This window comes from Cololabis saira, chromosome 7, assembly GCF_033807715.1.
Source record: "Cololabis saira isolate AMF1-May2022 chromosome 7, fColSai1.1, whole genome shotgun sequence".
Lineage (NCBI taxonomy): Eukaryota > Metazoa > Chordata > Actinopteri > Beloniformes > Belonidae > Cololabis > Cololabis saira.
Genome location: NC_084593.1, coordinates 28,614,326 through 28,631,146, shown reverse-complemented (window position 1 = coordinate 28,631,146; position 16,821 = coordinate 28,614,326).

Sequence of the window (16,821 nt, the reverse complement as noted above, 5' to 3'; positions counted from 1 at the left end):
CAGCAAAAAGTATCACAGCTACAATGGCAAACCCATTAGGCCACACTGTTAAATGTAATACCCAAATGATGGTTGCTGCTGGTGGTAATAGTGCCTTAAGGTTATAGCTGTCAGTGATCATCTCCAGCAATGAATATTACAGGCTAAGCCCTCCCCACACCCATCTTCCAGGATCCATAAAGGCCACCCCGAGCTTTTGTTCTGGCAATCAAGATATGCATGGACATTAGTTTTGAAAGCCAAATGGTACAATTCAACCCTGACCTGTCTTCAGCGTAAAATGAATTGAGACTGAATTATTCTCCCCCAGTTACTTTCTCATGCAGCACCATTATAAAAAGCAGTCACTCTAATTTCCTTTGACAAATCGTTAAAAGGCTACAGCACTAATGTGTCGATTCATCTACACTCGGACTACTTTAATATAATACCCGCACACAGTAAGAAAATATGTGTGTGTGTGTGTGTGTGTGTATATATGTATGTATGTATGTGTGTGTGTATATATATATATATATATATATATATATATATATATATATATATATATATATATATATATATATATATATATATACATACATACATACATACATACATGATGGAAAACATCATATTTTCATATTCTAACTGTTATTGTATGTAAGTATTTGTTTTTAATATCCATAAAATAGAAATGAATACAATGCATGTCACTAGGGATGTAACAATATATCGTGCCACGAAATTTCACGATACAAAAACGTCACAATACGTGTCATGGAGGTGACAAACTGTATTGCAATATTGGATTATTAATATTAATCTATTGTGTTGACTAGTAACACGCAGTGTATTTGTGCCGACCGCGGCCTTTATCCGCAGACGAAAATCTTACTCTGCTCAGAAGAAACCATTTTGCGGTCCCGATCACGGGACTCTTGGGGGGTTTTGAGCTCTGAACCTTTACTTATGTAAGTCTGGTGTAGAGTTAAGCCTTACCTTATTAAATACAGGGCTTTCACGTGACGTCACCAAACGCGAGTCGCCATTACGGAGATATACCCCCCACCCCCCCAGACCAAAACAAAGCCAGAGCGTATGAGAGACTGCACATTTCTGCTCCTTCATAAACCGTAATCACAATCCGCGTGGAAAATGGTCAATTATTGCCGTGTGTACGGTTGTACAAATCGGTCTGACCGAGAAAAACACCTGGAGTTTTACAGACTTCCAAAAGTTATCACAAATCAGGGAGATACTTGCCGAAACTTATCAGAAGAAAGGAGACGTCTGGGGCTTGCTGCACTGAAACAGAACTTCACGGGCAAGAATCTTGACAACATTCGTGTTTGTTCTTCACATTTATTGTCAGGTAAGTGAAAAATAAATATAATAATATAATAATCTACTGTATATTTAGCGTTATTGCTCGCCATGATTTATTCATGTCATAGCCTTACAACAGAGTTTCTCAAACTAAATTTCTAGCACCCTACTCTGCCAGTGTACAAATGGGGGTCCATTTGGTAAAAAAAATGAGGTAATTCACGATGTCAGGATATTTAATCGTTGGCAGAATAGTCGGGTCATCCGTGGTCCACGTTGTTTGCTCCAGCTCGTACGGATCATGGCCACCTAAAAGGTTTAATTTCTCTTTATACCTCGCCCTTTCTGGAGGACCAAGTCCTTCCCGGTATCTGGTATCTTCCCCACGTTTTACCGAGGTTTTCCGTGGTTTTGACATGGTCAAATTTTACATGTTAGCCGCTTTGTTGTTGTTGTTCAACCTCCAGCCCTCCACAGCCTCCACTCTGCCTACAAATAATCCCGCCGCTATGGCTGCCGGGTCGCGGTACCGCCCATTTCGTGACGTCGGTGAAAACCCTCTATTAAACCTTTTTCGGGTCGTGAGTAGGATAAACACGGGGACAACTTCGGCCGAGTTCGAGTGTACTTTAATGTCCCTCAACAGTGTAGGATTTTAGAACATCAACACAGCAGCTAGTGCCGTACTGTGGCGTATCACTACGCCCAATCTAAAACATACTAAGCACTACAGATAAACTGACCAGTGTAATTATAATCCCTGATTTACATCAGAATATAAAGAATATATTTATAAAATAATGAACACTGAATTACCAAAATAACCTTAACAAAAATAAATCTCCTCTTACACTTATAAGGTGAGCAATCTTTTTTTATGATGTAAAATTGTATGTATTTATTTACTTTTATTTATTTTAATTTTAGTTGTTAAATTTCTGGAAAATAAAGTCAAATCATACGGGAGAGAAACTATTCAGTTTGTGGAAAAATATTTTTACTTGTATGAAACAGAAGATGCATAATGCAAAACTGACATTTACTTCTAGTTCAGTTTGTGGAAAATGGTTGGCCTGGCTTTCTCTTTAAAACATACAGTATTGTTTTGTATTTTGTGTCTTTCAAATAAAAGACAATTTTTTCCAGTCATATGTTCCTCATTCTAGGTTGTTAAAAAAATACTGCTACAATATCGTATCGTTATCGTGACCTCAATATCGTGTATCGTACCGTATCGTGAGTTTGTGTATCGTTACACCCCTAACCGTCATGCAACTTGATGCCCAGGAACCTGCAAGATGAATGATTGATTCAATAATTCAAAATAAATTTGAATTATACGTTACCTTCAGGTTTCCCCAACAAACAGTGGAGATAAATTACACTGACCAGTACATGTTGGAACTTTTCTGTTCTTGAAATATGGATAAAAGTACATGGGAGTTGTACAATTACAAATATTGTTGTAGAGTACTTTGTAGTATGTCCTTCAACTTTAAACAGCCATTTCCACCAGTCGTCAACACTCCAAACCGATCTCAAGGGGGCTGGAGCTGGCTTTACTCTACGAAACATAAGTTGTTTCCACTAAATTTGCACAAAACCTAATTATTGCAAGGAAAACCTGTAATGGAGATGTATTTTTATGGTTTCTCAGAGTGTAAAAGTGTAATGGAAATACTATACATTTGTGCATTTCCTGCAATCTAAAGTCATCAAAATCTAGCTACCAGCTGCTTTTGACAGTTACTTGTTCAATAACACTATTTAATCATTATGTATGTAAATCTGAACAATCAGCTGTCTTCGTCTTCTGCTGACTATTTTTCAAACAGCGGTAGCGGTGGTTGCAGTTATTTGTCCAAAACAAAAGATGTTTTATCCATATACTTCAAATTTGAGATCTTTTTTTTGTTTGTTTTGAAGAGAAGTCTTGCAGGATAAGATACAGAGATTTACATATATACTCTCACATATACATATACATGTCGCTATTAGCAACAATCTAATGAAGGATTAAACTGGAGTTTCCGAGAAATCCAAGAAGAAAATCGATTATTGCGTGAGGTGCGTTAGACTCGGCGATGCTAGGTGGCGCCACATGTACTTTTGTGTTGGCGTTTTTCCAATGAGTTCTTTGTTGTTCGTCTTCTTCTCCCACTGTGTTGATATTCTTGCTTTCGCGGCGTCGTCACCTCCGGGGTTGCGTATGCATGCCGGAATAACTCAAATTAGGACTGCATTATCTGGCACTAAAAGCTCGATATCAAGAGCTTCAGTTCGGTTCGACTACCGCCCGGTTAAGGAGTATACGTGGCTTTTAAAAATTCGATATCAGCCGGATTAAAGCAACGATTCGACTTTCTGTTAGTGCATGTAAACACACTGACTAAGAGAGAAATAGGGGTTACGCTCACAAAAAAAAACCTGTTAAACACCGACCCCTTCCGTGGTACCTATGTTGAAAATTCAGAATTTCACCTATACAAGTTCAAAAGGCAGTATTCAAAACAACCAAGATGCCTACAGAATTGTTAAAAACCTCTTGAGCCAACAAGTTTTTACTGCAAAACCATCCTTCATTTGCTTTACCACTCCACTGTGTATTTCTGTGTGTTTTGTTGAAAATTGTCTGCTTGTGGGCTGCTGGGTGGCACAGAGGTTAAAGCGAGCAGCCCATCTACTGAGGCTACAGTCCTCCTGCAACGGTTCCAGGTTCGAGTCCTGGCCTGCAGCCCTTTGCTGCAATTCATCCCCATTCTCTCTCTCTACCCCCTTCCTGTCTACACTTTGAATGAAGGTCAGTAGAGCCAAAAAATCTTTAAAAAAGAAAATTGTCTGCTTGGTACATATGCATCTTCTCTCTGACTAGTTCCAGACATGACCAAAAAACACCCAGTTCAGACTACTACCCACTGACCTGCAATGATGACACCCTTGACTATATGAAGGATGTCCCACTATGGAGCTCACTGGAGCTCTGTAGTAGCAACTGCTGAGTGGCGTTAACACCTGAAGCATCTTCCAAGTCTGTGTTCTAAATATGCCAGGGGTTGTGCCAGTTTCATTTTCAGCCTGCAAAATACAGTGCAGTGTTGACCCAGGAAGAGCAGCAAGCAGTTTGCAGATTAAGAAGCAAACATGCTCATACTCACTCCTGAGGGCAATTTAGAGTCATCAAGTATACTAACATGCATGTTTTTGGACTGTGGGAGGAAGCTAGAGTAGCAGGAAAAAACCCACGCAACCATGGGATAAACATGCACACACACAACCTTGTGGCTGTGAGGCAGCAGTGCTAATCACCAAGCCACCACGTTGCCTTACTAATATACACATGATAAATAACAAACACCCTTCATTATATCATCATTTATACCCAATTATGTCATTTAGTATATTCATTGTTACGTTTTCATTGGTTTCATATTCCTGGTTGTGGAAGTTTGTTATGATCCCTTATATTTTTGGAGAAAAAAAAAAAGAAGTAGAGCATGAAATAAACTTGTCATGAATATGGTGTCATATCTTTTTTGAGGCAGCTTGTTAACTTGGTGTGAAGTTCCTCCGTTCAGGAAGCAGGCCCACTCAGCATGCTTCACCTGTTGTAAACATGCAGTGGATTTGTGGCATGCCTCTAATCTTTTCTTAATTGTGGAGGGGGGAAGAGTGATCTTCCTTTTGTGGTTGTTCTCTGTCTAATGCTGCTAAGACTATTAGGATTGAACCATGGCAAAGGCTTTGGGGAAGTCTTTTGTTAAGTAGATGTTGGTGCATAAGTGATAACAAGATTGAACTGCTTTCATGTTCAACAACGACGTTTATATAATCCACCGCAAGCATAAGAATAAATGAGTGGAGCATCAATAGGAAGACCGGCCTCATCTTACCGCCTCATTGAGAACATTTTTGCCCCAGCCTTTACTTGACTGAAAGTATAAAATATTAAAAGGCACAGATAACTCAATTACTATAATCCCTTTATGAAAATAAACTCTTCTGTTAGAAATGCCAAACAAAAACTTGCATGCCCTAAAATGATTCACCCTGGTAAAACAAACAAGGTTAATGATGAAAATTCCTAAAATCCCATGCAAGCGAAAGTCAGTGTCAGTGAGGTGACTTTATTAATTAGGAAAAGCAATTAGTTTCCACACTGAAAAACTAACTAGGTATGGTAAATTTATCCAGTTTTCTACATTTATTCCCAGTTTCTCACTATCTCATCCAACTGGAATTCCCTCTTACATTTTCTTCTCCCAAATGACCCCTGCAGGATTTAATTTTCAGTGCTGACTTTTGAAAATGCATATGAACAATAAAATGTAAGAGAAAGAATGAGTGCAATCATATTGATGTTGTCCAGTGTGAGAATTTGATCAAAATAGTGCCATAAACTGTGAACATAAAATCATTTTAAGCGTAAATCTGAACAAATAATTAGAATAATAAAAAATGAAAGCTTAAACTTTACAGTACATCTTCTTCTATAAAAGCTTGTTATGGTCTTGGTTTAGAGTTATCTAAGCTTGTTTTCACATATTACGGAGAGCACCCATGGTGCCACCTCCAGATTATGTTGTATAATTTTTCCACTTCGTTTGGTTCCTCTTCACAAGCGTTGCTTTCACTCTAATCCGAAGGCCGAACTCAAAGCCACGGGACAGCGGTCAGTGCTGTCTTTGGTCAATATCAGTCTTGGCAGAGCGTCATATTACCATGACAACCAGCCTGAAGCAAAGAGCTGAAAAGCATGTTCACACAACAGCAACAATTTGACTCAGAGATGGCGACTATTTTAATTAGTATTGGCCGGTCCATATAATTAGTTTGTAAATGGAGTGCAACTGCTGAAAGTCTTTTGACCCTGGCTGTTCACGTCACTTTCTTTTGTTGAATAGGTTTTGGTTTGGGTAAGGTTGTCCTGGTGCATACCAGAGTGTTCACACCCTTTCTGGTTCCCTGTTCATGTTCTCTGCAGCTCCATGAGTTCTTCTTATATTCTGTCTATGGATATATATATATATATGTTTTTTGTTTTCCTGCTGAAACACTGTCTTTTGTTATCATTAAAGGACCTCGGCAGGACTTTGGCAGTCTCTTGCCTCCACGTACTCCTCCTTCATGATAAAACTATTCATAAGCTTGTCAAGAGCTGTCATGTATTGCTTAAGTAGATTTAAGTAGTGGGCATTTACAAAGAACAAAAAATGCCAACATTTTTAACACACAGCTTTAATTAAAAGTTTTCTCACATTAAAAGGGGCTGAAAGAAATAACTACTTTAAGTTGTCTCATAACTTTCACCAAATAAATTCTGTTATGTCTTTTCCTTCAGTTGCAGGCAAGTCTGAAAATATCAGTGCATCCAAAATATTTGTCCTCTAAACTTCTCACGTCTTCAGGAGCAGGGAATAATTTAAATGCGTCTTACTGTGTCCTTGAGTCTTCACCATGTGGAGTCTGTCTGTGGGACAGCATTAGTAATAACACCTAAAGCAGACTTTTTTTTTTCCAGTGGTGAAGTAAGCTTCAACAATACTTCCAAATAAGCTACTCACTTTGACTAATTATGTCACGGGAATATTGTTGGAGAGACACTAAGGTTATGTTAATCATGCTGCATTGTGATTATAGATCAAACAAATTTGTAATACTTTCCCTAGTAGTATGAAATTAATCTGGTGTACTGTAAATAAAGCTTGGGAACACGTGTTGCATTTTGTGGAGTGGCAACCATGTTGATAGCTATAGATAGTAAAAAACAAGTTGAGAGATTACAAGTTATGAGACAAGAACAGAGAAAAGAGAAACACAATCTAAATGGCTGAAATACAAATCATGCCTATCAAAGCAAATTTGCATTATTTAAAGAAAATACAGCATTTTAAGGGTTTAGATTGATTTGAAAGTGTACACCACTGACCCTTCCTCCTACCTCCACAGAAGCCAGGTGCACGGGCAGCAGACACAGACAGGAGTTTGGGGTTGCACATTTCTTAAGTCACAGGTGCAATTTACAAATGGATAGGTACAGGACTTACAAACCTTAGTTTATCTAATATGGTTTGAGGTGTATGTGGGGTCGTCTTGATTTACGCAAGTATTTAGAACTTTTTTTCTTGCAAATAACTAATGTGCACATGAGAAAATTCATCCATCCATTAGCTTTACATGTGTTTATTTCAATTTAGGGTCACAGGGATCTGCTAGAGGCTATCCTAGTTCTCTTTGGCCGAATGTATGTACAAGTAAAAATAAAAGTGTATTTCTAAAGTGTATTTTTTTAGAGGGTATTTACTTTCTACACAAACAAGGGAATTCTTCCCATCTAAATCCTCAATGTCTTTCACTACACAGCTACACTGGGTCAAGTGTTATTAATGTCGGCTACACTGAACAGACACGCTTTACATCGTGCTGCCTTCACACAATAACATATTTTGACACCGTTTGCACTGAGTTGCTCAAAAAGCCAAAATGTCAGTATTAGCTGGAGCTTTCATTCAATTCCCAGCCTTTCTAAATATTTGCTGCATTTTATTCTTCTGCTTCCAGTGTTTAACTTTTTGTCTTCCTCTGAATTTAGTATAAACAACATCCAACATCTGTATTCTCTTATCTTATCCCAGTGTACCCACTGTTATAGTTTGTAGAAAGACTGATGTGCAGATATGCAGGAGGTTAGGTTTTTGCAGAAAATTATCATTAACTCAAGGAAAAATTGCAATTGAGAGAAATGGGTAAAATCAAGTGATGTTTAAGAGCACAAAATAACATAGTGTGGACACACCACTCAGTTATTTGTCTACTTTGTATGATCAAAGAAGGTAAATGTTGCTCTTGGGAGCATCTAACTGCGGTTTTGATCTATTCCCGTCAGTATGCCTCAGAAAGTTGTAAAAACACTAAGTTAAGTTAAGTAATGTTGCATTCAGTCCATGTGTGTTGGACCAAGGGAAATCTGATTCAGTCCACTGGTGAGATTGGCCCAGAGCTGTTGTTTGCTCTCCTGCAGAAAACACTAAAATTCTGCCCCAGGTTATAGACGAGGGCCAAGGCTATAGAATCACTTCCCCAAGCCCCGGAATCTCTGTATCCCCAAAGCAACGCCTGAGTCCTAATTGGCTTTTGTGATTGGCTTGTTAGATAGCCAAGGCCCAATCCTGAAATTCCCACTCAGCTCATTCATTTTCAGTGTGAGCCACTGAACCTTAACAAGATGTCCGGTCCTGCAAGCAGTCTGCTGTGATCCTCCTGAGGGCAAACTGAGTACTTTCTTACTTCTTGTGTCTTAGAAAGGAGCTCCCTCAGGTGTTGACCAGGGCCAAGGAGATCAAGGAGTGTGTCACTGTAACACTCTAACTCTTAAACACAAGTTCATTCTTCACCCCAAGTACATCCAGCTAATTAAACTTGATGCACAGGAAAAAGCCTGACTTCAACAGTTATGTGAACCTCAGAGATAATCATGGTCAAAGCTGAAAGCCCACACAGTCTGCAGAAAACCAAGTTTGCTGGAGTTTGGACTTTACAGTGTTTCTAGGCTGTTTGTTCAGTTGAATGTGAACCTTTCAGTGGTTCTGACGCAGTCTAAGGAGAGCAAGCAAAAAAGAAAAATTGCTATCGATAAATATTGATAGAGTAACATCTTATCTCTCTTGATAATGTAATTGACTTTAAGATTCAATATTTGTGGCAACCAGCAAAAGTGACTTTTAATGACAACATTGATTTACCAAGATGTCATCCAGATGTGCACGGATAAAGCTGTAAGTCAAGAATTTTATCAAGGTAATAAATTCACCAGGCGCGTTGTTGGCCTGAGATATAAACTCCTCTCCTCTGATGGATGGTTTTTGTGCATCAATGTTGCCATGACAGTTAGTTACAGAAGACGTGTGCGCAAATGAACTTAATCTCAATAAGAACCTGAATTCAATGTACAATAGCAATGTCCTTTCATTTCACGCAGCAGCATGAGTTAATGATGATTCTTCTCAAAGATTTGAATGAATTATCACAAAAGAGTCAGTGGTCCGAAACTATAGAGGACTCTGTGGTCATGCCTCAAATGTTTTGGTAAATTGTTCCTTGTTTATAACAATGGCAATTTATTTAGCTTTTCTCTCTTTTTTTTCTGTAGGATTGGCAAATGTTTTGTCCTGTGGAGTAATTGCCTGAAATCTGTGCTTTTTCCAGACAAGACTGAGATGAGTAAACATGTGATATATTGTGAGGTTGGGGTCAGTTAAGATCAGGAGTCTGGCCAAATATGAATGAATAACTTTGGGCTGCATTTTTGTGCATATTCTGGCTCCAAAAGAAAAAAAAATTAAAGAAGTTTAAGAGTTTAGCTAATTAAGGCAAAGCATGCTTTACAGTTCCCTCATCCCTCACTGCTCCAGCTGTGTGTTTTAGAAGGGGCGGTTTATCATTACACTTCCCCCACATTGTGCAGTCTCTGGCATCACTCCCTGCTCTGTCATTGGCACACTCTCCCATCTTGTGTTTTAAATTGTTCGAGCCAAAGAATGTAGCTATGTGGGGCTTGTTTGTTAACGGCACGACACCCTCATGAGTTTACGCTGGCAGCATGCCGAGCCACCACAACTGTGGCACAGTACACTAGAAAACTGGAAGTGAACCCACTCTCATTTTTAAACGTGCATATTTATTTAGTCATTTACCCAGCAGTCATTAGGCCTGGGTGTGCAGCAGTTTCCTGTGATCTACTTAGACTAATTATATCAAACTTGCTCTTTGGGTTTTAATTTGTTTACAATAGATGATATAAATGAGGCCTTTCCTCTGATGGCATCACAGATGATTGAAGTGTTGGACTGAAATGCATCTGTTCTGGATTTATGACTCGACTCAATGTTTCCCATACCACTCACTCAGTTAATGTCCTTTAATTGGACAGTACAGCTGCTTCACAAACCTTGCAAAATAGTTGCTTCAAATGTGTGTGTGTGTGTGTGTGTGTGTGTATATATATATATATATATATATATATATATATATATATATATATATATATATATATATATGTGTGTGTGTGTATATATATGTGTGTGTGTGTATATATATGTGTGTGTGTGTATATATATGTGTGTGTGTATATATATATATATATATATATATATATATATATATATATATATACACATACATACATATGCAGGAACAACATGGAAGTGCATTATGATGATGACATCTGAAAATACACACCACAACCTGAAAACATCAGAAAAAGGAAGCACTGGAGGCCATTAAGGAAAGCTCTCAAAAACCATCTAGCCAACGGATTTCACTCTCAGCCTTGACTCATGCCATTAATAAAAATGTCCCCATTTTTGCTTCAAATTCAGCTTAAATGGAACTAAGACATTTTCACGTACTGCTTCTCAGTTTTTACAGCACTCCAACATAAAAGATGCAAAGAGTTTAGCTGGCTGTTGCTGGGGGGGTTCCAGCAGGAAACTTTGTTCAATATTTCACACACGAAAAAAGGATCGGCTGGTCACCCTGTATGGAGTGGACTTGATAGTTTTGACTGTATATTGGTATGTCTTATAATTTAAATAATCTATGACAGCTCTCAGGGTGGCCACAGACAAGTATAAAAGGCTTATAAACTTTTAATAATAAGCAGGATGATAGTGTATCACTCTGATGGGAGTCTGGAATTATACATTAATGATTAGATCTTGTTCCGAATCCATTTCCATCTGGCTGGGTGTGAGGCTTTCAGCAAGCCTGGCTCTGCCTACAGAACATTCAAATTGAAGATTGGTGAGTCTTATCATGCATACAAGACTACTGTGCCGAGCATTGCTGGAAACGAAAGAAAGCTTTGATTCATCTATTTATTAGGCCTGACAATGTGCAGTACTGTATGAGTGTTTTCAGTCACATAAAGATGAATCAAGCCAAGGACGAAATGCATCAAATTATCTAGATACTACCAAGGGTATTCATGTTTGCACAAGGTTTAGCGGTGGGGGTGGAAAACAGTTGTAGGTTGTCAGAAACCTTTGAGGATGAATAAATATGATGAAGGGCCTTAATTATGTGATTACTGGCTTGGAAGCCATATCACTGAAAATAGACATGAGCACTGCAGGGAGGTAAAGAACTCCCACACCCCACATAGAGGAGGAATGACAGGTACTTTCTGCTTGAACGGCGTAATTCTGAATTCGGCATCTTTATGCACCTGAACGACATTTTGATCCTTTGAACATCAGCTAATATTTGTCCATAAACAAATAAAATGGTAAGACTGAAGAAAAAAATGCATCTGAATCATCTTCCGCCTTACCTAAAGAAGATATTTGTTTAAATGCATCTCTCAAATGTAATTGATTGATTAATGCACACTAATCAAAATGTAAATTTTGGTTCTTTAAATGTGAAGATGGATATCTGACAAACTACTGGTAATGAAACACAGCATCATTAATAACATTTTTACTTCAAGTATTAGGATTATAAAGAGTATTAAAGACTACGCCACAGCCTAAGGGGCTACATAGTGCTGTCTAATCTGACACAAAGTAAGATATTAAAACAGCTGCAGTTCTTTAACTAACCACTGGGGCCTCACCTCCAACTTCGCAGCAAAAATAAACATATTTACATGTATTGTTTTCCATAGCTAGATTTGACATCACAACAGCTTTATTTTATTTAATAAAGTATAACTAAATAAAGTCAAAAATGTATCCACAATTACTACATTAGGAACCTTTGTATTTATCTTATCGTATTTAGTGCTTTGCACTGTTTTGACTTGACTTCTGAGCTGTGCATAAAAACATGCTAGAGCGTAGTTATTTTTATTTGCTAAAATGATATAACTTGTTTTGTTAATAGTTCTAAGAAACCACTGCAAACAGTTTTGGCTCTGCCTGGAGGGGTTTCGGGGCAGCGTTTAGCTCACACACTGCTCGGCTGTTCATTGGCCTTGGCCAGCTGGTCATCCACGGGTCGACCAAGCCCACAGTCCTGAACCCAGGAGCAGCGTGCCAACTGATAGCAGGTTTCCTAGCGGAGCTCTACTAATCTTTGTTGAGGACGCTTAGACAGATTTAATGAGAATGGTCATTAGTTAGCGTTATGGGTTAATGTAAGCTAAGCCAGCCAAGATAAAATAGCTTACTTCCAGTAACTGAATTAAGGTGGGTATGTTCTAGCTGGCATCCAGACATGCTCTTTCCACACATTTGCACATTTTTGGATTACGTGGGGAGTCAGGTGGTGTCACTTCTTAGCAACATGTGAAAAAAGAAGCTTTAAAACCACCACAGAAGATGTCTGAGTGATGTCACAGTTGTTTTGTTAGGTTCTTTTTATCAATCAAACTTTATATGTATGGCACTTTTTATACAACATGTGCAAAACAAAGTGCTTTACATAACTAAAACAAAAGCACAAACAACTACAAAAGAAAAAAAAATGCTCCCAACTTCAACCACCACAACACATTAACACAATCACACACATAAAACCGTAACACACATAGACACATACCAACGATATTAATAATATAGCAAGAATGGAGGAAACACTATCTGTAGTCTTTAGTTTTTTACAGTCTTTGCTAAAGCAAAATAATCTGTCCTTCAGCAAACCTTTTCATATTTTTTGCAGAATAGTTTCATCGTTGCAGGGGGCACCTCTGTTATTTGGCTTATTCATGGCCCCGGCACATCATATCACCTGATATCTAAGGTGCATGTGTGTCATTAAAGTTGAATAAGACTCTATAAAGTGTGACCAATAGCTGGCTCCAGTAAATGTACCCCCTGGTAGTGTGAAAGCTGTAATTTGGTAGAAACAATGCACGCAATTCATTCATTTGGCAAGAGTGAAACACACCCAGGAGCTACAGAACATGGGGTTTTTAGCTTAGAATGGAACATTATCACATTGTATTGTACAGGGAAAAATAAGACCAGACCCTGTCAGAAGGGTAACACTGAGATGCGACAAGTAATGATTTGAATCAATCATTATCAGGAATCAATTAGCAGATACCCTTTAAGAACTTCCTTACTTGTAATAATGATATAGTGCAGTATTTGATGAGATAATAAGAGAAAAAGCATTTCAAAATGCTTGTGGTACCATTTTTTGCTCAAGAAACAAATGGAATTTCTAAACTAGATTCAAACAAACTTGACATAGCATTGACTGAGTGCGGAGCTCCCTATTGATTCCTTTTGCCTACAGCTCTTTCACACTCTAATCAGACTAACAAAACAACGGGACAGGTGCTCATTGAAGATACTGGCAGCGCCATTAAGTATTTAACAACAATGGTGCGCCACAGAGGATGTATTTCTATTCTTGGGTAACCTACTTATCACCACAGTATGAATGCAAATGCTGATGTTTACTACAGTGTGCTCGCATATTTAAAACATTAGTTGAAATTTGCACATCTGTTCCATGCATATATACCTTCTTTAAGGAGGATTATACGCCGTGAAATTAATAAACTAAATTGAAACATTAAAATATTAATATTTAATTTTTAAACAATTAGTTGCGTGCGGAAACTATTATTTGAGGGATTTTATGTGGTAATTTTATTACTTACAATTTGTTTTTTTCTGTGTTTGCATCACCCAGAATTTTAACCCTGTGAACGACAAAGTGTCGAATACATATTTGGGAATGTTTATTTCATGAAGAAACAGCTTCAGATTCACAGATCATTCCACCTCTGTGCACCACAAAAAAAAAAGATAAAAGATGGCTTTAAATCAAGAGTCAGTGTGTGCAGTTGTCACTCTGTTCAAATGTGCAACCTTGCTCTCTGTGGTCCTGCAGCAGCATGGAAACAAGCTCCATTACCCCTTTTTTGTTGGACCACAATGCCTCAGGGTATGAGTTTAGTCTGGCCCGGTTAACTGTCAATGATGGACTTTTGCTTTTTTTCTATATTTATTTATTTACTATATCCTTTGTCTTTCACATTCCAGAGAAAGAAGTATAATTGAGAAATCAGTTGGGCTTTCGCCTCTTCCTTAAAGTCATTTGCTCACATAGTGGGTTTCCGCACCAATCGTCGGCTTAGCGGCTTAGCTGTATTTGTACTTGAAGATTGTGTGGCTGTTGCCGTTAGTCGTCTTATCCCAGCAGAGGCTGTGAAGGAGAGTTTAAATTTTGGCTTTTGCATTCGCACAGATCCATTTGTTGTATGATTCTGTCAGTGGAAAGCACTGATTAAAATAAAGCAATAAACCCGTTTGTGAGGAAATAACTTAAAACATACAGACTCAGCCAGTACAGGAGAACATAATGGTGTGGAGGTTAGCACTGGGTGACAAAGATTTCTCTTGAGTAATTACTTTTATTGAAACATAACTTATGACACAAAGGAACAAACAAAAAAACATGTAATTTTATCCAGCTGCTTTAATCTTATAGTTGTATTTACAATAGATGGTCAAATGTTGTAAATATAACAAACAGAAAAAAATCACAATTTTCCATCAGTTTAAATCAAAAAAGGTATTTTTACATCTCGTGAGAGGGCATTTTATCCTTTTTCTTCGTATTTCAATATCTAAAAACATTCCTTGCTGTTCCCTTACACTGTGAGAGGCTACCATTTCATTCCAAGTTCCACTGAAAAAAATGCTGAGATGTAGAATTTTCCATAAGTTTACTGTGTCATCACTTTTGGGGGTTACAGTTAGGAGTCAAGTCCTTGGAGATGTGATCATTCTCCTCTTTTTCAGGTGAGCGAATTCTTTTCTGAAGTGGCAAGGCCTTATCTGAGTCCATGTGGGCGTGAATAAACTTTGAAATTGTTGTACAAGATTCCTTGAGTGATTTCTGAGCCAAGGAATTTGTCTCACATAATCAATACACTTTGTGTAGTTTCCGATACCCGGTGTTGAATAATTATAATTTTTCTTGTAGAGGCAATTCTCACAGCATATCATAATAAAACAAACCCTTTTAATAATAAAATGGCTTACATTAATGTGTGTACTAAATGCTGAATTAACATTATCTACCAGTTGACACGTGAATAATATACCTTTAATAACTTGACTTACTCCCACCTGAAACATGAGTCCCTTGTCAAGCTTTTATATGCTGACATTGGAAGAACCTAAGTGAATTAATCAAAGACATAATGTAATATCAGAGCAATTCACACTAGGAGAGATGACTAATTAAAATTGGCAAAGGGAATTAATGTATCATGTCAGCAGTTGATGAATAAGTATAAAAGACTGGCCTGTCTAATTTGTTATGAAGTTCAGCTATTATGCAAACTTGTACAGGTGCATCACTTGCAGATCTTGCTAATGTGAACATAGAGAACATTAAGGGACATTCCCACAGAGTTATCATAAATTCAGCCCTTCATGGTCACCAGTTTTTCCCTCAGGGGCATTGACAAAGCCCCAGGATATTTAAGGAAACTGCTGCTTGTCTTGTCACTTCTTTGTCCTCATTTTTTTCTGGGGTTGTAGGTTTACCTTTGTGTAGCAAAGTTATATTTCATTATTTGTTCATTTTATTTGGCCCTTATTTTGACAGGGAGGCACATCTTTACTCAGTCAGCTTACTGTGTAATTGTGTTTGCACATTTTTATTGAATTCCCAAGACTTCCTTTAGTTTCATGGCTTTATAGTGTAACGAGAAGTAAAGCCCAGACCATGTTCGCTTGTGCATGTAGATGAGGTTGAACCAGCTGTTGTGCTCAGTAAATGCAATGTTTTACATCATTTCAATATTCTCCATATAGTTTGCTTGAGAGAAATAACTTTATTTGCTGGAGGAACTTTATGAAATGAGAAGTTGGTCAGCTTGGATGATGTGCTTTTACTCCATTCCCAAGGACACACAGACAAGCAAGCAGATTTGGACCAATACGATATACTGCACAGTCTATATCAAAACTTCCTTAAATTCCTCATATTCCCCTGTGTGAAAGTATTAGGCACAACTAGCCTTGCTGCTTTATCAACGTTTAAATAAACATCAATATATATTTTTATTCTTTATTTCTTTATTAAGATACAGACAGAAAATACAGTGACAATATTTATGGCAGACCATTCAATTAGTTGGCCGATTAATTCATTGGATGATTATTGGCCATATTTAAATCGGTTTCGGAAACTGAAAAACCCAATTTTGGCTTTACCCTCAGAATAATATGGGCATAAAATAAAACCACAAAATGTTCAGAACGAAAACACTCGAAAGTCAATTAAAGGGGCGAATATACCTCCTGTTCAGAACGCGTACGCATCATGGTCGACACATATCCTGCGTTCGTTTGACACTGAACGCGTACAAACCTGCAGTTCTTGCTTTGGCCGCGAGTGGCGCTGGTCCCGGTCCGAGCACCAGCTGACCAGTGACTTGACGTGGAGGTCGGACACTTGCGGACTGTTTTGAAGAGAGGAAGCTGAGCAGGAGCTTTTATCCTCACATTTCACATCCTCAGCATGTCAAAACAGAGGCGGCATATC